Consider the following 19,713-nt stretch of genomic DNA (forward strand, 5'->3'; position numbering starts at 1 on the left):
TTTTTCCTCATCTTTCAGGATTCCACGGGGGGCTACAGAATGCTGTAGATAAGCCCCTAATGGCGGTGGCCGCAGGTTATATACAAAAAAAATGAGGTGACAGATTCCCTTTAATGTGAATCCAGCATTACAGTACTTGTACAACCATGTACAAACTGATGGAAAGTTAAGCCTTCGTTTATCATTTGAGGGCTACATTAAAGGGGATATTTGTGACTTTAGAAAAAGTGCCCAAGCACTAACAAGCAGTTAATTGCTACCTACCTACCTGCTTTGCCAGTCATTCCAGGCTGACATGTCACAGACTTCCGCTGATGTCACGTCAGAGCAGCTGCTTTTCCTGCTGACAGAGCGGGACTACTGGCGTCATGCAGATTTCACAATGGCTTCCCGTCTGCCTTATTGGGCTGTCAAATCAGCATGATGGCATTAGACCCGCCTTGTCAGCAGTTAAAGAAACAGCAGCTCTGGTGACAGGAGAAGTTGAAGTTCTGGCAGGAGCGGTTAATAATGTTTTGAAACACTTCATCCGGCCATAGTCGACTACTAGAATGGCAAACCCACTAAACGCTGTAATTAGTGGAGTCACTATATAGTGGAGATTATGACTGCATCTGACTTCTCTATATCTAAGCATAGTGACGTACAACCAATTGTATGCGCATGCAGAAAACAAAGAAAAGAAACTAGCATAGTAATTAAAGACAATTGTATATACATATACAGTTCAAAGTGGGAACAATAGTATTTAGAGTTCATGATTAAAGTGGTCAAGTTTGTTTTTTGGCACATTGACAGTGCTGGTATTGCCCTTTGTAGTCTACCTCTCCAACAGAATGAAACCTACTACACAAACAGCAGAAACGGGAGTAAAGCCAATACACAAAGAAGCACAGAGCCCATTATAGTAGCAGAACAAGTCACCTCTACTTCTCAGTACAAAAGAGCTCCGATGCGATGCTGAAAAATATTAACGTGTAAAGTGAGACATTGCAGTAGTTACAGTACATCCATACCCCTCACACCACACATCTAAGAAGTTCAAGGGAACCTGTCAGGCGAATCATGCTGCCCAAACCGGCTGAGCCCATAGGCAATTGACCGATTCCTCATACATGCTCTCGGAAACGCTGGAGCATTTCAAAGAGTATCAGGTTGTTATTGAGCACGCAAGGCTTCCATTAGTGTGGCCTGCCTCTGGGCTACATTAATCACCCGACAGCTTTATTTTAATGAGAACCTACAAGAAAAAAAAGTTATGCCCTATATTTCACTACTGATTTATGTTGTCAAGGACTCCTTTTCTTCACATGTACAGTACTGGTAGGAAAACAAATTTGCAATGATTTTCAATGTTCTTGGAATGTGCACATTGTGGAAGGAAACAGACAGCAGAAAAACAAAGGTGCACATGGAAACAAGGCGTAAAGAAGCGTGATACAAGCCAGAATTTGACCAAAATCCTAGATTCTGCAAAGTAGCCCCTTTTCACTCTGACAGCTTTACATACCCTTGACATTCTCTCAAGACGCCTCATCCTGTTGTCACCGGGAACAGCTTCAAGATAACAGGTAGGCCTAGTCAAAAAGTTCATTTGTTGAATCTCTGTCCCTCAGATTTGTTCGTCAGTGTTGGTACACCTTTGCATACTATAGTGATGAGCCCTATTTTACAACAGTTCTAGCACAGACAACTAGCAGATGCACCTCAAAAATCAACTGTTCAGGGAGGAAAGCAAGAAGTGGCCTTTGAGGTCAACTTGCCCAAGGAAGCCATTAATTTTGTTCACAAGTTAGGGGTCAAGCAACAAAAGATTAAAAAGAAGATCAGCAGAAATCTGTAATATAGTCTGACAAGTCAAAATTTGCTACCAACCACCTTGTCTTCATGAGATGAAGTGAACAGAAGTTTCTACATGTGTGGTGCTCACCATGAAGTGAGAGGTGTGACGTGGGGGTATTTTGCTGGTGGCACTTAATTTATTCCATATTCAAGGGCCACTTACTCAGCATGGCCACCACAGCATTCTGCAACACCTCATCTGGATTTCAATTTGTGGAATCATTTGTGTTGCAATAGGACAAAGACCTAAAACATACATCAAGGCTATGTAAGGGCTGTAAGCAAGAAAGTGAGGTATGGAGTTCAGCATCAGATGATATGGCCTTAACAATCACCCAACCTCAGCCAGAACAGAGATGGTGTTGGACGAGTAGGACTGCAGAGTGATGGCAAAGTCAAGTGCTCAGAAACGTCTGGGAACTCCTTAAGACTGTTGGAAGCCATTCCAGGTGAATATCTGGCAAAGCTGCTTGCGAGAGTGCAAAGCTGTAAGCGTAAAAGGGAGTACATTGAGGAACATAAGGTTTAACATGTTTTTTTTACTTATTTTCATGTGTGTTCCTTTGTGGTTTTGCTGCCTTCATTCTGAATTTACAACATGCACAGTCCAAAAAAAAGCATAAATAGTCATGTCCATACTGGTTAGGTGCCTGTACATATTAGTGGTTTTATCTAAAAAAAAAAAAAAAAAAGAAGTCAGGAGGTATGTGCACTTCGCTTTACAGCCCATGTACAAGATGCCGGTGTATCCTGCCATGTGGGCCAATCAGGCAAATGACCCAACCAGGAGAGATGCACTACTTCAATGAAATCATTTGCATGGGGTGAATACAATTTAAGAAAGGTACAGGACAGGTTTAGAAAAGTTCTTAAACATTAGAAGGCTGTGGTGGTGCTTCAGGGTGGATTTTGTCCACATAGGTTCCCATTAGTGCTTTTAAAATAAATGCTTATGGAGACCACCCATTCACCAAAGATGGCTACCCAGTGATTGTTACAGATACAGCTCTGAAAAGTTATTAACCCACCATAAATTAAAAAAGGCGTATACTACTGCAACCTGTAGATACCCTGAACGGACACCTGTGCCTGTACCCCCTACAGTTTACTAGCCCTCACCTACACAAGAGGCAATAACTGGTATATCTTATGTACATGTCCTAGGAGAAGAGTGATGCAAGTACATGCGCTCATAGCACTTAGCCCCAATGACAGGAATTTGCAAGAGATGAAGGGGAAGGTGGCGGAATAAAACTTGCGAATATATAAAAACCTGATACCTGATCTAAGAAGTCTGTCGATCCTTTCTATGCTGGGTGACTGCATGCGGACGCGGGGGCTTCCAGGTGTTGAGGTTTCGGAGCTCACATCTGTGGAGTCCTCCAGAGACATGAAGAGCAGCTCCTTCACACACTTGTGACAGATGCTGTGCTGACATGGTAAGATCAGTGGATGCGTGTACAACTCCTTACAAGCAGGACACAAAAGCTCACGCTCGATATTTTTTATGGCGACCTGGAGAATGGGGAAAATAAAATAAATTTAAAATCATGAGTCACCTTTTCATACTGTATCTAGAAACTGCAAATTATGTGAAGTAGAGAAAAAAAAAAATCCACCACCCCATATATACAAATATTCATTTTTACCCATTTTCAGAATTTATCCTTATATTGTTTAGACTACTTCCAAAACACTTAAAATGATCCCTACCCAAAAGGCAAACATTATATAATAGAAATACTCGGAAGATTATACATACTAAATTGGGACTTAACGCCAAAGTTAATCATTTACGGTACATTTTTGGTTTCTTAATCCCCATGTTTTCCTCCAGTACAATAACACCACCTATACTCATCTCTGGCTCTCCTGAGGCACGATTCCAGCAACCAATCAGTGCTGACGTCACTCACATCTTTCAGGCTAATCAAGACCCCCGGAGGAAGCAAGAGCAGCCACAGCTATAACTTCACTTTCATTTTTTGCTTATGGTACCAGATGCAGTTATGACCAACAAATTCATCAAGATGGCTTTTTTCCTGCCATAAATTCAGGACCTGTACTCTCGGTCCTGCCAGCACTTTCTCCCTCTTCCAAAATGGCCGCTAAGTGGTGCGCATGCGCAGTGAGCCTCCCGGCGGGCCGCGCCTCCAATGGCATCTTTAATCAGCGACGCCCAGACTGTCTGACGTCACGTGGATATTTCCCCTCTCTGGGCGCCTCTGAGATTGCCGGAAGGAGCGCGACACTGCTGGTGGAGCTCTCCTGCATGCGCTGCAACACACAGCGGTAATCAGCAGCAGCTGTGATAATGATATAAAAAACCCCATGTTTTATCCACATTCACATAGCCTCCCGAGGAAGCGATCAACGCGAAACGTGCGTCGGGGCTTCATTTTTGTGGACACTCTGCATTGAAGACAGCACATATGGGTAAGCTCAGCTTATGGTTCATGGCTTAGCCACATTATATACTATTATTTTCTCCGGGCATTTTGCAATAGGTGCAGGGGGCAGCGGTTACTAGGGTGTTCCCTCCAATGAGGTGTCTTGGTCATTGTACCTTAAATTCCCCTGTTTCCTCTTACGTGTGCCTGCACTCTGCACTTTACTGCCCGGACTAGGGTGAATATATATAGTAATCATAGTCTCACCATTATACCCTTGGTACACTTTATGTGCTTACTTCTATGCAGATGTCTTATGAGTCATACACCTTGTTCTCAAATCACCATTGTCATTCTTTTTGTATTGTACCAATAAATTTACCATTTTTTGCATAACTATCGATTATGCCTTGTATTTCTTGTCTTGGGGCATTATGCTCTCTTGTATTTATTTAGTCCATGATGTGGGAGTTTGGTCCCCCCCCTCTTTCCAATGGTGTGCAATGGGCACACCGTGTAGAAGGGATTTTTTCATTAGTTATATCCGCAAGGTTGGTGTATATTACAAATTAATATTGTTACTGTGTATTTTCACAGCGTCTCCTACCGATCGTATGGATCATAGAGCCCGTGAGAAACAGTGGCTCACTAAATTGGATGAGGTATTTGGTGATGACTCAAGCGTGGTTTTTAACTCAAGAGAAACAGAGGATTCTGTAACTAGATTGAAATCTTTATTTAATAAGAAAACGCGCCTGTGGTGGAACAGGGCATTCCTGGAACGTTACCTAGCCAAGGGTCTGATCCCAAGGGGATTAAGGGTACAAGTTTTTCCTTCTTTTACTGTAGAGGATGAATGCCTCAGAAAGGAATGGGAAGGACTGTCCACAAACTGTTCGAGAGGTTATATGGAACTACTGGTTAAATCAAATACTAACTCCTTACAAGAGGTGGAGAAGGAGATTAGCTCTCTACAAGAGTCCCTATATAACACCCTGTCGGTGACCGCTAAAAACAAACTTAATGATGAATTGGAGGGGGACTTTGTGAAATGGGAGAAGGATATCGTCACATCAAAAACTAAGAAATATCAAAGAGATGTGATGGATTATAAGAATAACCATGTGTATAGGTGGAGGAAGAAACAATCTATCCAATCAAAACCACCAATACACCGTAATTCCTTCTCATCCATATCATCGATGGAAGAGGAAGCAGCCAGTAGCAGCCAAACGAACAGTGTATACACTGAAAGGTTGGGAGTGGGGAAAGCAGGGAGCCGTAAAGGCAAGAATAAACGTTGGGTTACCCCACCCCAATCTGTGGAGAAAAAAATCTAAACCCACGAATCCCCTAGAGGTAATCAATCTGTCAGACCATGTGCTATCAAAAGATCAATTGAATGTTTTAAGTTTAGGATTAACCTTTGTCCCGACTAACAAATTCAATTACTTCACAGCCATGAAAGATACACAATTGTTTCTAAGGAAGGTCCTCCTACGTAAATTACACTCTAAGGGCCCCGTCTCACACAGCGACGCTGCAGCGATACAGACAACGATGCTGATCGCTGCAGCGTCGCTGTTTTGTCGCTGTGTGGTCGCTGGGGAGCTGTCACACAGACAGCTCTCTCCAGCGACCATCGATCAGGGGAACGACTTCGGCATCGTTGAAACTGTCTTCAACGATGCCGAAGTCCCCCTGCAGCACCCGGGTAACCAGGGTAAACATCGGGTTACTAAGCGCAGGGCCGCGCTTAGTAACCCGATGTTTACCCTGGTTACCAAAAAAACAAACACTACATACTCACCATCTGTTGCCCGTCAGGTCCCTTGCCGTCTGCTTCCTGCTCCGACTGAGCCGCCGTACAGTGAGAGCAGAGCGCAGTGGTGACTGCTGTGATCTGCTCTCACCTTACGGCGGCAGTCAGAGCAGGAAGCAGACGCCAAGGGACCTGACGGGCAACAGATGGTGAGTATGTACTGTTTGTTTTTTTTGGTAACCAGGGTAAACATCAGGTTACTAAGCGCGGCCCTGCGCTTAGTAACCCGATGTTTACCCTGGTTACCAGTGAAGACATCGCTGGATCGGTGTCACACACACCGATTCAGCGATGTCAGCGGGACCTCAACGACCAAAAAAGGTCCAGGCCATTCCGACACGACCAGCGATCTCGCAGCAGGGGCCTGATCGCTGGTACGTGTCACACATAGCGAGATCGCTACTGAGGTCGCTGTTGCGTCACAAAACTTGTGACTCAGCAGCGATCTCGCTAGCGATCTCGCTATGTGAGACGGGGCCTTAAGCCTCTGGACACCTTCACACCTGAGACTACTCTGGAACAGGAGGCACTATCTGCTTTAGAAGAACTTGCAGGAGAGACGGATTCATCGGTTACAGGTACCTTCCCTACCTCTGTCGTGCGTAAATGTACCACATTCCCCCCCTTCTCACTCTGTCCCCAGATTGACATTTTCAATAAATTAGTGCTGGAGGACCTTAAGAAAATCCCGAGTGATAAGAGGGGTAACAATCTTACACCTGCACAATGTAGGGCCTTGAAGGAATTGAGGTCTATGCAGGACATTGTTATAAAACCTGCAGACAAGGGGGGGAATGTGGTCATTTGGCCGACAGTCAAGTATGAGAGGGAGGCCTTCCGTCAGCTGAGGGACCGTGAGTCTTATACATCCCTCACATGTAGTCCTCTGTCTGGTTTCTCAAAGATTTTGTTTGAGATTCTTGATCGGGCCCTGACACGAGGCATTATATCTAAGAAAGTATTTGAAGGTCTTTTTGTAGAAAATCCGGTGATCCCTACCCTTTACCTCCTACCAAAGGTCCACAAGGATCCATTGGAGCCTGACGTCCGATTGTCTCTGGCATAGGAGGGCTATGCGACCCGGTTTGCAAATTTATTGAATTTTATCTGCACCCACTAGTAGAGTCGCTGCCCTCCTATGTCAGGGACACTACGGACGTCCTAAGAAAACTGGATGGTCTTACCCTTGAGCCAGATATGATTTTTGCCACCATTGACGTGGAATCTCTTTATACCAGCATTAAGCATGTTGATGGGCTGGAGGCAGCGGAGTTCTTCTTGGGCATGAGCAACCTTGACCCCTTGATGCGGGCCCTGATCCTGGAGCTACTCCACTTCATCTTAACACATAATTTCTTTTTATTTAAAGACCGGTATTTTTTACAGAACCGTGGCACTGCCATGGGCGCGGCGTGTGCGCCCTCGTACGCTAACCTCTTCCTTGGCCTTTGGGAAAGGGAGGTTTTTGGGGAGGACGCATACGCCGCTTCCCATGTGCAGTGCTGGTATCGTTATATTGATGATGTGTTGTTGATTTGGCAGGGTCCCGAGCCGGCTCTCTTGGATTTCATCCATGGGCTTAATCAGAACACTCGTAACATCCGACTCCCCCACCGTATAGCCACTAGTGATATAGATTTTTTGGATATTAAAATTATAAGATGCGAGGATGGTGTGATACAGACTGACGTATTCCGCAAGGAAACGTCGGTTAATGCTTTATTACACTCAAATTCAGCACATACAAGATCTACTATTAGGGCTATTCCGGTGGGTCAATTTTTGAGAATGAAGAGAGTCTGCTCTGAGGATGGAATCTTTGAGCGCCAGGCTCGGGACCTTGCTGGTCGGTTCCAGGATCGGGGCTACAGCAGAAGGACTATCAAGAAGGGCTATTTACGTGCCAAGAGTTCTTCGAGAGACCAGCTGCTCTGCAGACCTCCCGGAGTCACCCCCTATAAGAGAGAACAACCTCTTAGGTTCATCTCCACCTTTAACAACAGGTGGGATGACATTCGGGAGGTTCTGCAGAGACACTGGTCTGTTTTGAAAACAGAGCCCACCCTGAATAAAATTCTGTCGGAACGCCCCCTCCTTACAGCCAGAAGGGGTAAGAGCTTAAAAGATCAGTTGGTCAAGAGCCACTACGTTCCTGCTCCCTCTAGAATATTTGACTCAGGACCACAGAGAGTAGGTTGTTTTCCTTGTGGTTCTTGTAAAGCCTGTAGTAACATCATCAGAGCTACTTCTTTTTCTGCGGCGGGGGGGGGGGGGGGGGGGGTAGAGATTACCGGATCACAAGTTATATATCATGCAGCACCACCTACGTGGTATATTATGCCACTTGTGCGTGTAATTTAATCTACATAGGCCTTACATCCCGGGAGCTTCGTGTCAGGGTCCGAGAACATGTTACGGACATCATGGCAGCTAGGGATGTGGATAATGTCTTGGAGCTTAAAACAATTCCAAGACATTATAAATTATACCATAATTGTAATCCTGATACATTCAAGGTACGGGGTATTGACCGGGTCCACTCAGGAAGTAGGGGTGGTGACCTCAAATGCACCCTAGCACAAGTTGAGTGCCGCTGGATAGTGACCCTGGGGACTAGGCCCCAAACGGCTTAAATGAGAAACTATCCTTCGTTCCGTATTTATAGGCGCTCACATTAGTTTAATATATGTTCCTCTGTCTCAACTTGTTTTAAACTTTGTGGTTTTAATAATTGTTTTTTCCCCCTTTTTCTCTTATATTGATTTTCTAGTCTGTATCATACTCATACCCTCTGGCTGGGGATGCGACTGATTATTTCATTTATGTGGAGGTGGCTGTTTTTGTGCTGGGAGGACTTCTTTTGGAATAAACACCTTAAAGGGGAAGTGGCAGCAGTCCTAGCTTCAACCGCATCCTTTAAGTATGATGGACCACGCTGGGATATACATCTGGACATTTATGTGATGCATTTGCACCTTAATATCAAGTGGTTCTCATTTGTTTCTGCTAAAATATGTACACAATTGATGTAATGTCCTTTTTTCATACTTCACCTGTACTCTCGGTCCTGCCAGCACTTTCTCCCTCTTCCAAAATGGCCGCTAAGTGGTGCGCATGCGCAGTGAGCCTCCCGGCGGGCCGCGCCTCCAATGGCATCTTTAATCAGCGAAGCCCAGACTGTCTGACGTCACGGGGATATTTCCCCTCTCTGGGCGCCTCTGAGATTGCCGGAAGGAGCGCGACACTGCTGGTGGAGCTCTCCCGCATGCGCTGCAACACACAGCGGTAATCAGCAGCAGCTGTGATAATGATATAAAAAACCCCATGTTTTATCCACATTCACATAGCCTCCCGAGGAAGCGATCAACGCGAAACGTGCGTCGGGGCTTCATTTTTGTGGACACTCTGCATTGAAGACAGCACATATGGGTAAGCTCAGCTTATGGTTCATGGCTTAGCCACATTATATACTATTATTTTCTCTGGGCATTTTGCAATAGGTGCAGGGGGCAGCGGTTACTAGGGTGTTCCCTCCAATGAGGTGTCTTGGTCATTGTACCTTAAATTCCCCCGTTTCCTCTTACGTGTGCCTGCACTCTGCACTTTACTGCCCGGACTAGGGTGAATATATGTAGTAATCATAGTCTCACCATTATACCCTTGGTACACTATGTGCTTACTTCTATGCAGGTGTCTTATGAGTCATACACCTTGTTCTCAAATCACCATTGTCATTCTTTTTGTATTGTACCAATAAATTTACCATTTTTTGCATAACTATCGATTATGCCTTGTATTTCTTGTCTTGGGGCATTATGCTCTCTTGTATTTATTTAGTCCATGATGTGGGAGTTTGGTCCCCCCCCCTTTCCAATGGTGTGCAATGGGCACACCGTGTAGAAGGGATTTTTTCATTAGTTATATCCGCAAGGTTGGTGTATATTACACATAAATTCAGGGCTGTGGAGTCTGAATAGGACAATACAGTATGAGCTGTAAATGATTCCATAAAAATTTGGGAAAGTTATGAAATGTCCTATAAATGTTTGTTCTGTTCCTGATCCAAGGATGTCGGCTTTTAGTGGAGATGAATCTGTGCTGCACTTCATGCACATGCTCAGTAATGACCAGTGCTGGGGAGTTGAGAGTCAGGGACATTGAGGAGTCGGAGGATTGGATTACTGCCTCCACAGACCTGCCTAAACTGCTTTAATACCATTCGCAAAAATACACACAAAAAAAATATAAAATTTATATATATATATATATATATATATATATATATATATATATATATATATATATATATATATATATATTATATATATATATAGTCAGGAAAAACCATCTGAAATAACTCAACGTCGTCCAAAAAAAAAACAGGAAAAAAAATTGCAAATATAATAAATTGGGTGCAAAAAGAAAAAAAAAAGTTCCCACAAACAATGATGAATCAGAGCCCAAGTACAAGTGCTTCTCACCAAATTAGAATATCAAAAATTAAAATTTGAGTTCCTAAATACAAAGATAAACTCATACAGAGTCATTACAAACGGTGATCTATTTCAAGTGTTTATTTCTGTTAATGTTGATGATTATGGCTTACAGCCAATGAAAACTCTTAAGTCATTATCTCAGTAAATTAGAACAAAAAAAAAAAAAAAAAAAAACACCTGCAAAGGCCAAAAAGTCATAGTTACTCACAGATAACGGTGTTTCTCAGAGCCCATGACAGCACTACGGAGAGAGGGGATCCGCCCTTCAGGGACAGGAAACCTACAGATAAAAGGGCGGTACCTCTCCCTCACATCAGTTGGTTTACAGAGCATTGGAGGACCTCCAGGTTAGTTACAACAGAGAAAAAAACCATATTATAAAATTTCTTAAAAAAGGAACCCCGTGCCTAGACTATATTATATAAATCATATGTAATTAAAGGTGCTCACCGCACTCGTAATGGGAGGGAATAAGCGAGTGCGGTCATGGGCTCCGAGAACACAGTTATCGGTGAGTAACTGACTCTCGGTCCCCCATGACAGCACTACGGAGAGAATTGCAGAGACTAAGCTTAGGGAGGGACCACCGCCTCAAGAACCCTTCGACCGAAGGTCAAGTCAGACACAGAGGCTAGATTTAATCTATAGTGTCTAAAAAAGGTTGACGGTGATGACCAGGTGGCCGCCTTATAGATTTGTTCTATTGATACCTCTGACCTCTCAGCCCATGAGGTAGCTAACTGCTCTTGTGGAATGCGCTCTTATACCATCCGGGATCGCATTCCCCGTGGATGAATATGCCAACGCTGTTGCCTCTTTTATCCACCTTGCCAAAGTACCTTTAGATGCCCGGAATCCTTTTCTGGGACCCTGAAAACAGACAAAGCAAGCCTTCCTTCCTATACTCCCTGGTGGAGTCTAGGTATTGGACTAGGCATCTTCTGACATCTAGATTATGGAAGTTCTGCTCTCTCATTTCTGGGGTTCGGGCAGAAGGACGGCAGGGATATTTCTTGTGACCTATGGAATTTTGATGCCTCTTTTGGCAAATAGGCCGGGTCAGGTCTAAGTGACTCTCATCCATTATTTTCGTAGAGGGTGGGTTAGAGGATAAGGCTTGAATATCGCTTATTCTGCGCGCAGATGTTAAGGCTACCAGAAGAATGGTCTTAAGCGATAGTGTTTTAATGGGAATCATGTCTATGGGTTCAAATGGAGGACTAGATAAAACGCCGAGAGGACTAAATTTAAGTCCCATGGGGGCATCTTTTGGGTAACTACAGGTTTTGCTCTTGTTACCGCTTTAATGAATCTTATTATCCACGGGTTAGCTGCAATATTCTGGTTATAGAGTGCTCCCAGGGCTGCTATCTGTACCTTAAGAGTACTAACCGCTAACCCCTGTTCCAGACCTTTTTGTAGGAACTCAAGTATTTTATTAATTGAGGGTCCCTCCTGGATTTTTACTTTGGAGACACAAGAATTTTTTCCATGTTTTCCCATATATTTTAGTAGTAACAGGTTTTCTACATTTTAACAATGTTGCAACTAAGTTGTCTGAGAAGCCCCTTTCTTTTAATAGTCCCCGTTCAAAAGCCAGGCTGTCAAATGCAAGTTCGTCTCCTGTGGGTGGAAGATCGGTCCTTGCTGTAGTAAGTCTGGCAAATTCTGAGACAGATAGCATCCTTAGCCAGGAAAACCATATCCTCCTTTGGCCAGAACGGGGCAATAAGGATCATTTTTGTTTTGTCCTCTCCGACTTTCCGAATGACTGCCGGAATCAGAATGATTGGCAGAAAAGCGTATGTCAGCTTGTGTGTCCATGGGATCAGAAAGGCATCCAGAGCCTGGGGATTCCCTTCCGGGCTTAGTAAGCAAAATTTGCTTACTTTTTTGTTTTTGCAATTGGCGAACAAGTCTATTGTTGGGGTTCCCCACATTCCCGTGATCTGGTTGTAGACAGACTGATTCAGGGACCACTCGCCTTGTTTCAACTGGGTTCGACTCAAGTAATCTGCTTTCTCGTTTTTTGAACCCTGAATATGTAGCGCAGAAAGGGATAGTAGATTTTTTTCCGCAAGGCTGATAATTTTGGCGGAGGAGACCTTGTTCCTCCCTGGTGATTTATATATGCTACTGTTACTATGTTGTCCGAGAAAATTCGGACATGATGTCCCGGAATGTAGGTTAGGAAAGATAGAAGAGCACGATGCACCGCCCAAAGTTTTTTGGTTTGAGGATGCTGACCGTTCCTGAATTGACCAGTTGCCCTGAGCCACTCTGTCTTCCATGTGGGCCCCCCACCCCCTGGGACTCGCATCGGTTATTACCCGAGATATTTTTGGTACCCAAGGAATTCCTTTTGAAATATTCTGGTTCTTTCCCCACCAGAGAAGGGAATGAATAACAGAGGAATTTAGAATGACCCCGCTTTCCAAATTGTATTTTAATATTAACTGCCATTCTAGTATGTGCCACTGAAGCTCCCTTGTGTGGAATTGTGCGAAAGGTATCGCCGGCAGGCATGAAGATAGAGAGCCCAGCAGTGACATTGCCCTCCTTAGAGTCATGGAGGGGTTTTGTAGGGTCTGTGCTATCATGGTTAGTATTTTGTCTTTTTTGGGGCCCGGGAGTCGGCATTCTTGAACCTGGGAGTCTAACGTCAGTCCTAGGAACTCCTGTACTTGACAGGGTTCCAACTTTGATTTTTTTATATTTATGAGCCAACCCAAGTCCGTTAGAATAGACATTACCCGGTCTTTGTTGTCTGCAACTTTGAGCCGAGTCGCTTGCAATAAGAAAATCGTCCAAGTAAGGGACTATGATAATGTTTTGTTCCCTTATGTGGGCCATCATTTCCGCTACTATTTTCGTGAATATTCGCGGAGCAATTGAGATCCCGAACGGGAGGGCCCTGTACTGGAAGTTTCTTATTTTTCCCCTCTATGGAGACCGCCATCCTGAGAAATTTTTGAGATTGTTCATGGATGGGCACATGGTAGTATGCGTCGGTTAGGTCCATCACGACCATGTAGCAATTTGGGAAAATAATTTTTATTGTAGACTTTGTTTCCATTTTGAACTTGTGATTTCTTACATAATTGTTTAAGTTTCTTAAGTTTATAATCGTCCGAAAGGACCTGTCGGGTTTCGGTACTAGAAACAGAGGGAAGAAAAACCCTTCTTCCATTTCTTGAGGGGAGATTTCCTGTTGTGAATTCTGTTCTCGAACTCCCTCCGGTGGTTATGAATGGTACTTCGGCGAGTTCTGTCCATGGACTCCCTCTGGTGGCTGTGAGTGGAGCTGCTGGTTCTGAGGTTCTGTCCTCAGCTGACCTCGTTTAGTCCTAGGCTGGCTGCTCTATTTAACTCCACTTAGATCGTTACTTGATGCCAGCTGTCAATGTCCTAGTACTGGTTCAGTTTGCTCTTGGATCTTTCAGATGACCTGTCTACTCCAGCAAAAGCTAAGTCCCTGCTAGCTTATTTGTTTACCACTGTTTTTCTTGTCCAGCTTGCTATCATGATTCTGCCTGGCTAGCTGGAAGCTCTGGGATGCAGAGTGGCACCTCCACGCCGTGAGTCGGTGTGGGGGTCTCTTTTGCACACTCTGCGTGGTTTTTTGGTAGTTTTTTATGCTGACCGCAGAGATAACTAAACAGACTTGAGGATAGAAAAGGTAAGTCTGGCCTCCTTTGCTGAAACCTATTTCATTCCTGTGTTTGTGACTTCCATCTTAACTCACAGTCAATACGTGTGGGGGGCTGCCTATTTCTTTGGGGAATTTCTCTGAGGCAAGTTAGGCCTTATTTTCTATCTTTAGGGGTAGTTAGCTCTTAGGCTGTGAAGAGGCGTCTAGGCAGAGTCAGGTACGCTCCACGGCTATTTCTAGTTGTGATAGGATTAGGGGTTGCGGTCAGCAGAGCTCCCACTTCCCAGAGCTGGTCCTGTATTACTAGTTTGCTCATCAGGTCATTCCTAGTGCTCCTAACCATCAGGTCATCATAACAATTTCCTGAATTACGGATTTCTGCAGTAGGGAAATAATTTCCTTCTCTAATGCCGCTTGATCTGCTGCCGAAGACCTTGTTTTTGTCACTATGTAATTTCAGGGGGGGAGAGAAAATCTATTTTTAGACCGGATTGTATGAGTTTTAAAATCCAGGTGTTGTTGGATATTTTCTTCCAGGCAGGAAGAAAAGAGGTGAGCCTTCCCCCCACCGTAGGGAAAATGTCATTTGGAGGGCTTTTTGTCACGGGAGGTGTTGCCAAAATGGTAACCTCTATCTCGTCTTCTCCCTTCTTCCCATTTATTCTGTTCTCTGGGAGGTCTCCGACGAAAAAATTTTCGGTTCCGAAAGGACTGTTTAAATGGGGCTGGTCCCAGATTTGGAAACCTTTTTGTCTCCAGCTTTCTGGAGGATGTCATCCAGGGTTTCCCCAAATAAGAAATTCCCCTCACATGGGATAGAACACAATTTCACCTTTGTTCGGAGGTCCCCTGGCCAGCTCTTAAGCCATAGGGTTCTTCTAGCTGCATAGGGGAGGGCAGCGACCTTGGATGTTAAACGTACCGAGTCCGCTGAGGAGTCCGCTAGGAACGCTGCTGCTGCCCTAATTGCAGGGATTGAGTCTAGCAATTTACTCCTGGGTGACCCATCCTTAATCTGGCTTTCCAGCTGGTCAACCCACACCATCAAAGACCTGGAGGTGCAGGTCGCTGCAACTGCAGGTCTCAAGCTACCCCCCAGCCGATTCCCATGCCCCTTTAAGAAAGGTATCCGCTTTCTTATCTAAAGGGTCTTTGAGGGTACCCATATCCTCAAACGGGAGCGCAAATTTTTTCGAGGCTTTGGCCACTGCTACGTCCAATTTTGGTGCCTTGTCCCAAGAAGTGGACGCCTCGTCCTCAAAGGGATATTTTCTTTTAAGCGAGGGCACTGAAGAATTTCTCCTGTCCGGTTTCTCCCATTCTTTTTTGATCAGTGTCTGGACATTGGAATTTAATGGAAAAGTTCTCTGCTTTTTTTGTCCCAGACCTCCGAACATTATATCTTGAGCCGTTTTATCGGGTCTGGGATCCTCAACCCCCATAGTGGCTCTGACGGCTTTTACTAGAGCGTCCACTTCCTCTAGTGGGAAGCAATGACGGCCCAAATCTTCATCGGAGGAAGATAGGGAGGATTTAGAATCGTCAGAATCCACGTCCTCAGATGAGGATCGGACAGAGTGGGAATATACCGTCTCCTTCACCTTATCCTTCCCTTTTTTGGAAGATAACAGGGCATTCTGAACTTCAGATCTAATTATAGTTTTAAGTTCAGATGCGAAATCAGGGGTTTCTTCACACAATAAACGCTGAATGCAAGATTTACAAAGCTTTTTGCTCCATGTTACCGGCAAAGCTTTGCTACAGGTGGGGCAGGCCCTATTTTTCTTTTTCTCCAGGCTCTTACCCTAGTAAGGGAGAAGAGGGAACCCCATTATAAAATATGTACTTTCACGGAGATCACACCATTCGGATGTGGAGGCAGGTACCGGTTCTGGAGGAGGGCCCGGATCTGGTAGAGGAGTCTCTTGAGGAGGGGAGTTAGGGTCCCTTTCCACTTGCGAGGAAAACGGACGCGTGCAATCCGATAAAAAAATCGGATTGCACTCGGACCAATGTTAGTTAATAGGTGTCTTTTGATTTGCGATTTTTTTCTCAGCCGAAATCGGACTGAGAAAAATCTGGATCGGCTGAGAAAAAAAATCGCAGCATGCTGCGTATTGCTGCGATTCTCGGACGAGACTCGCCAATGCAAGTCAATGGGTGCGAGAGAAAAAAAAAAAAAAAAAAAAAAAACAAAAAAAAACGCACAGCACTCGCACCATGCGAGTTCTGTCCGATTTTTATGCACCGGTGTCCTTTGAAAAGCCGGTAATTCAGCGCGGTGTACAGTAAAATCACACTGACAGGTTAGAATAGACTAGATATATACACATAGAATGTGTCTATATATATATGTCAGTGAGACATCTATATATGTATATTTATATTTAATGCAGCACTAGATAGCATTAAAGCCGCTAATTCAATTGCCGGCTTCTCATTTCTCCTGCACAAACCCGACAGGATATGAGACATGGTTTACATACAGTAAACCATCTCATATCCCCTTTTTTTTTTGCATATTCCACATTACTAATGTTAGTAGTGTGTATGTGCAAAATTTCAGCGCTGTAGCTGCTGAAATAAAGGGTTAAATGGCGGAAAAAATTGGCGTGGGCTCCCGCGCAATTTTCTCCGCCAGAGCGGTAAAGCCAGTGACTGAGGGCAGATATTAATAGCCAGGAGAGGGTCCATGGTTATTGGCCCCCCCGTGGCTACAAACATCTGCCCCCAGCCACCCCAGAAAAGGCACATCTGGAAGTTGCGCCTATTCTGGCACTTGGCCACTCTCTTCCCACTCCCTGTAGCGGTGGGATATGGGGTAATGAAGGGTTAATGCCACCTTGCTATTGTAAGGTGACATTAAGCCAGATTAATAATGGAGAGGCGTCAATTATGACACCTATCCATTATTAATCCAATTGTAGGAAAGGGTTAAAAAACACCCACACACATGATTTAAAAGTAGTTTAATGAAATAAACACAGCGGTTGTTGTAATAATTTATTGTTCTCTCAATCCATCAGGAAACCCTCGCTTGGCAAAATAACCGCACAAGATACATACCTTCTGATGTCAGATCACGTCCAACGAGGTAATCCATCTGAAGGGGTTAACTAATATTACAGGCACGAGCTGCAATAAACCACTCGCTCGTGCCTGTAATCCCCGGGTGCTGAAAGGAAAGCAGGATCTGTACTTACATTGAGTCGCGGTGAGGCGCCCCTGGTGGATGTTCTCATGAACTGCAGCCTGGGAACTTTTTCCCACGCTCCAGGTCATATGAGGACATCCACCAGGGGGCGCATCACCGCGACTGAAGGAAATGTAGGTCAATGACCTACATTTCATTCATTCGCCGGGGAATTACAGGCACGAGCACACCGCTGCATTAGCAGGGCTCCTGCCTGTAATTAGTTAACCCCTTCAGATGGATTACATCGTGGGACGTGATCTGACATCTGAGGGTATGTATCTTGTGCGTTTATTATGTTGCCAAGCGAGGGTGTTCCTGATGGATTGAGAGAGCAATAAATTATTACAACAACCGCTGTGTTTATTTCATTAAACTACTTTGTAATCATATGTGTGTGTGTTTTTTAACCCTTTCCTACAATTGGATTAATAATGGATAGGTGTCATAATTGACGCCTCTCCATTATTAATCTGGCTTAATGTCACCTTACAATAGCAAGGTGGCATTAACCCTTCATTACCCCATATCCCACCGCTACAGGGAGTGGGAAGAGAGTGGCCAAGTGCCAGAATTGGCGCATCTTCCAGATGTGCCTTTTCTGGGGTGGCTGGGGGCAGATGTTTTTAGCCAGGGGGGGGGGGGCCAATAACCATGGACCCTCTCCTGGCTATTAATATCTGCCCTCAGTCACTGGCTTTACCGCTCTGGCGGAGAAAATTGCGCGGGAGCCCACGCCAATTTTTTCCGCGAGTTAACCCTTAAATTTAATAGCTACAGCGCTGAAATTTTGCACATACACACTACTAACATTAGTAGTGTGGAATATGCAAAAAAAAGGGGGATATGAGATGGTTTACTGTATGTAAACCATGTCTCATATCCTGTCGGGTTTGGGAAGGAGAAATTAAAAGCCGGCAATTGAATTAGCGGCTTTTATGCTATCTTGCGCTGCATTAAATATAAATATACATATATAGGTGTCTCACTGACATATATATATGTATATATACCTATTCTATGTGTATATATCTAGTCTATTCTAACCTGTCAGTGTGATTTTACTGTACACTGCGCTGAATTGCCGGCTTTTCAAAGGACACCGGTGCGTACAAATCGGACAGTAATACGGATGTCATACGGATGATGCGATTATAAAAAACGGATGATGCGATTAAAAATCGCATTGTACTCACATGACACTCGCATGAAAATCGCATACGTTCCATCCGTTTTTTCGGTCCAGATTACGGACCGTTTATCTCGCAAGTGGAAAGGGACCCTTAGTCCTTGCAGCAGATCTGCTGCGCTGCATGGACCGACTGCTAGACCCACTTCTTCTGGAGCTCTTGGGGTCCACCTTCTTATGGTGCTGCTGCCTGGGCTGCAGCTGCTGTGGATCGCTGTCCTCCATGGTTACAGGGAGATAGTTGTCGCACTATGTGTGCACCATCTCCCTATTTGAATCCGGCGCCACCTCCGGCGTTCTACCCGCACTTCCGGTCCTGCGCACATCCACCCGGGAGAGGAGATTACCGCGCATGCGCGCGGAGATGACCCGGGAGTTAATGCCGCATTTCCGGAGCGGCGGCCATCTTTCTGCACCCGGAGCGTGCAGTAGCCGGCACAGGAGCTCCGGGTGACCAGCGCCCCTTCCTCCCTCAGAGTCTGGCGGCGGTCTCTCCCCCTCACACCCTGAAGAAGGTTCCAGCGGTAGCGGCTTCGTGTGCCGGACAAGCCACGGCAGGAGCCTCCTCGCTGCCGGAACCCGACTGCCCGGTCCGTGATACGGCTTCTCAGGTACCACCGAGAAGAGGTTCCCCGTCAGGGACAGGAAACCAACTGATGCAAGGGAGAGGTACCGCCCTTTTATCTGTAGGTTTCCTGTCCCTGAAGGGCGGATCCCCTCTCTCCGTAGTGCTGTCATGGGGGACCGAGAAAAGGTGAATGCTAAAGAAGCTGGCTGATCATAGAGTGCTGTATCCAAGCATATTAATGGGGGAGATTCACAAGGAGTGGACTGCTGCTGGAGTCATTGCTTCAAGAGCCACCACACACAGACATATCCAGGACATGGGCTACAAGTGGCGCATTTCTTGTGTAAAGCCACTCATGACCAATACATAACAGCAGAAGCATCTTACCTGAACCAAGGAGAAAATGAACTGGACTGTTGCTCAGTGGTCCAAGGTGTCTTGAAAGAAAATTTTGCATTTCATTTGGAAATAAAAGGTCCCAGAGTCTGGAGGAAGAGTGGAGAGGCCACAATCCAAGCTGCCTGTGGTTTAGTGTGAAGTTTCCACATCAGTGATGGTTTG

At 45.0% G+C, this 19,713-nt stretch overlaps 1 long non-coding RNA gene across 1 annotated transcript in view; it reads right to left on the minus strand.

Annotated features, from left to right (window-relative positions):
* Nucleotides 1-908: 908 nt before the first annotated feature.
* The window catches only part of LOC143808169 (uncharacterized), a 28,936-nt gene continuing 10,131 nt past the window's right edge, over nt 909-19,713 (minus strand). The window contains exons 2-3 of the long non-coding RNA XR_013221902.1: nt 3,123-3,357; nt 909-960 (exon numbers count right to left, since the gene is read on the minus strand). This is a non-coding gene — a long non-coding RNA (uncharacterized LOC143808169). The remainder of the gene's footprint in view (nt 961-3,122; nt 3,358-19,713) is intronic.

This window comes from Ranitomeya variabilis, chromosome 1 (genome assembly GCF_051348905.1).
Source record: "Ranitomeya variabilis isolate aRanVar5 chromosome 1, aRanVar5.hap1, whole genome shotgun sequence".
Taxonomy (NCBI): domain Eukaryota; kingdom Metazoa; phylum Chordata; class Amphibia; order Anura; family Dendrobatidae; genus Ranitomeya; species Ranitomeya variabilis.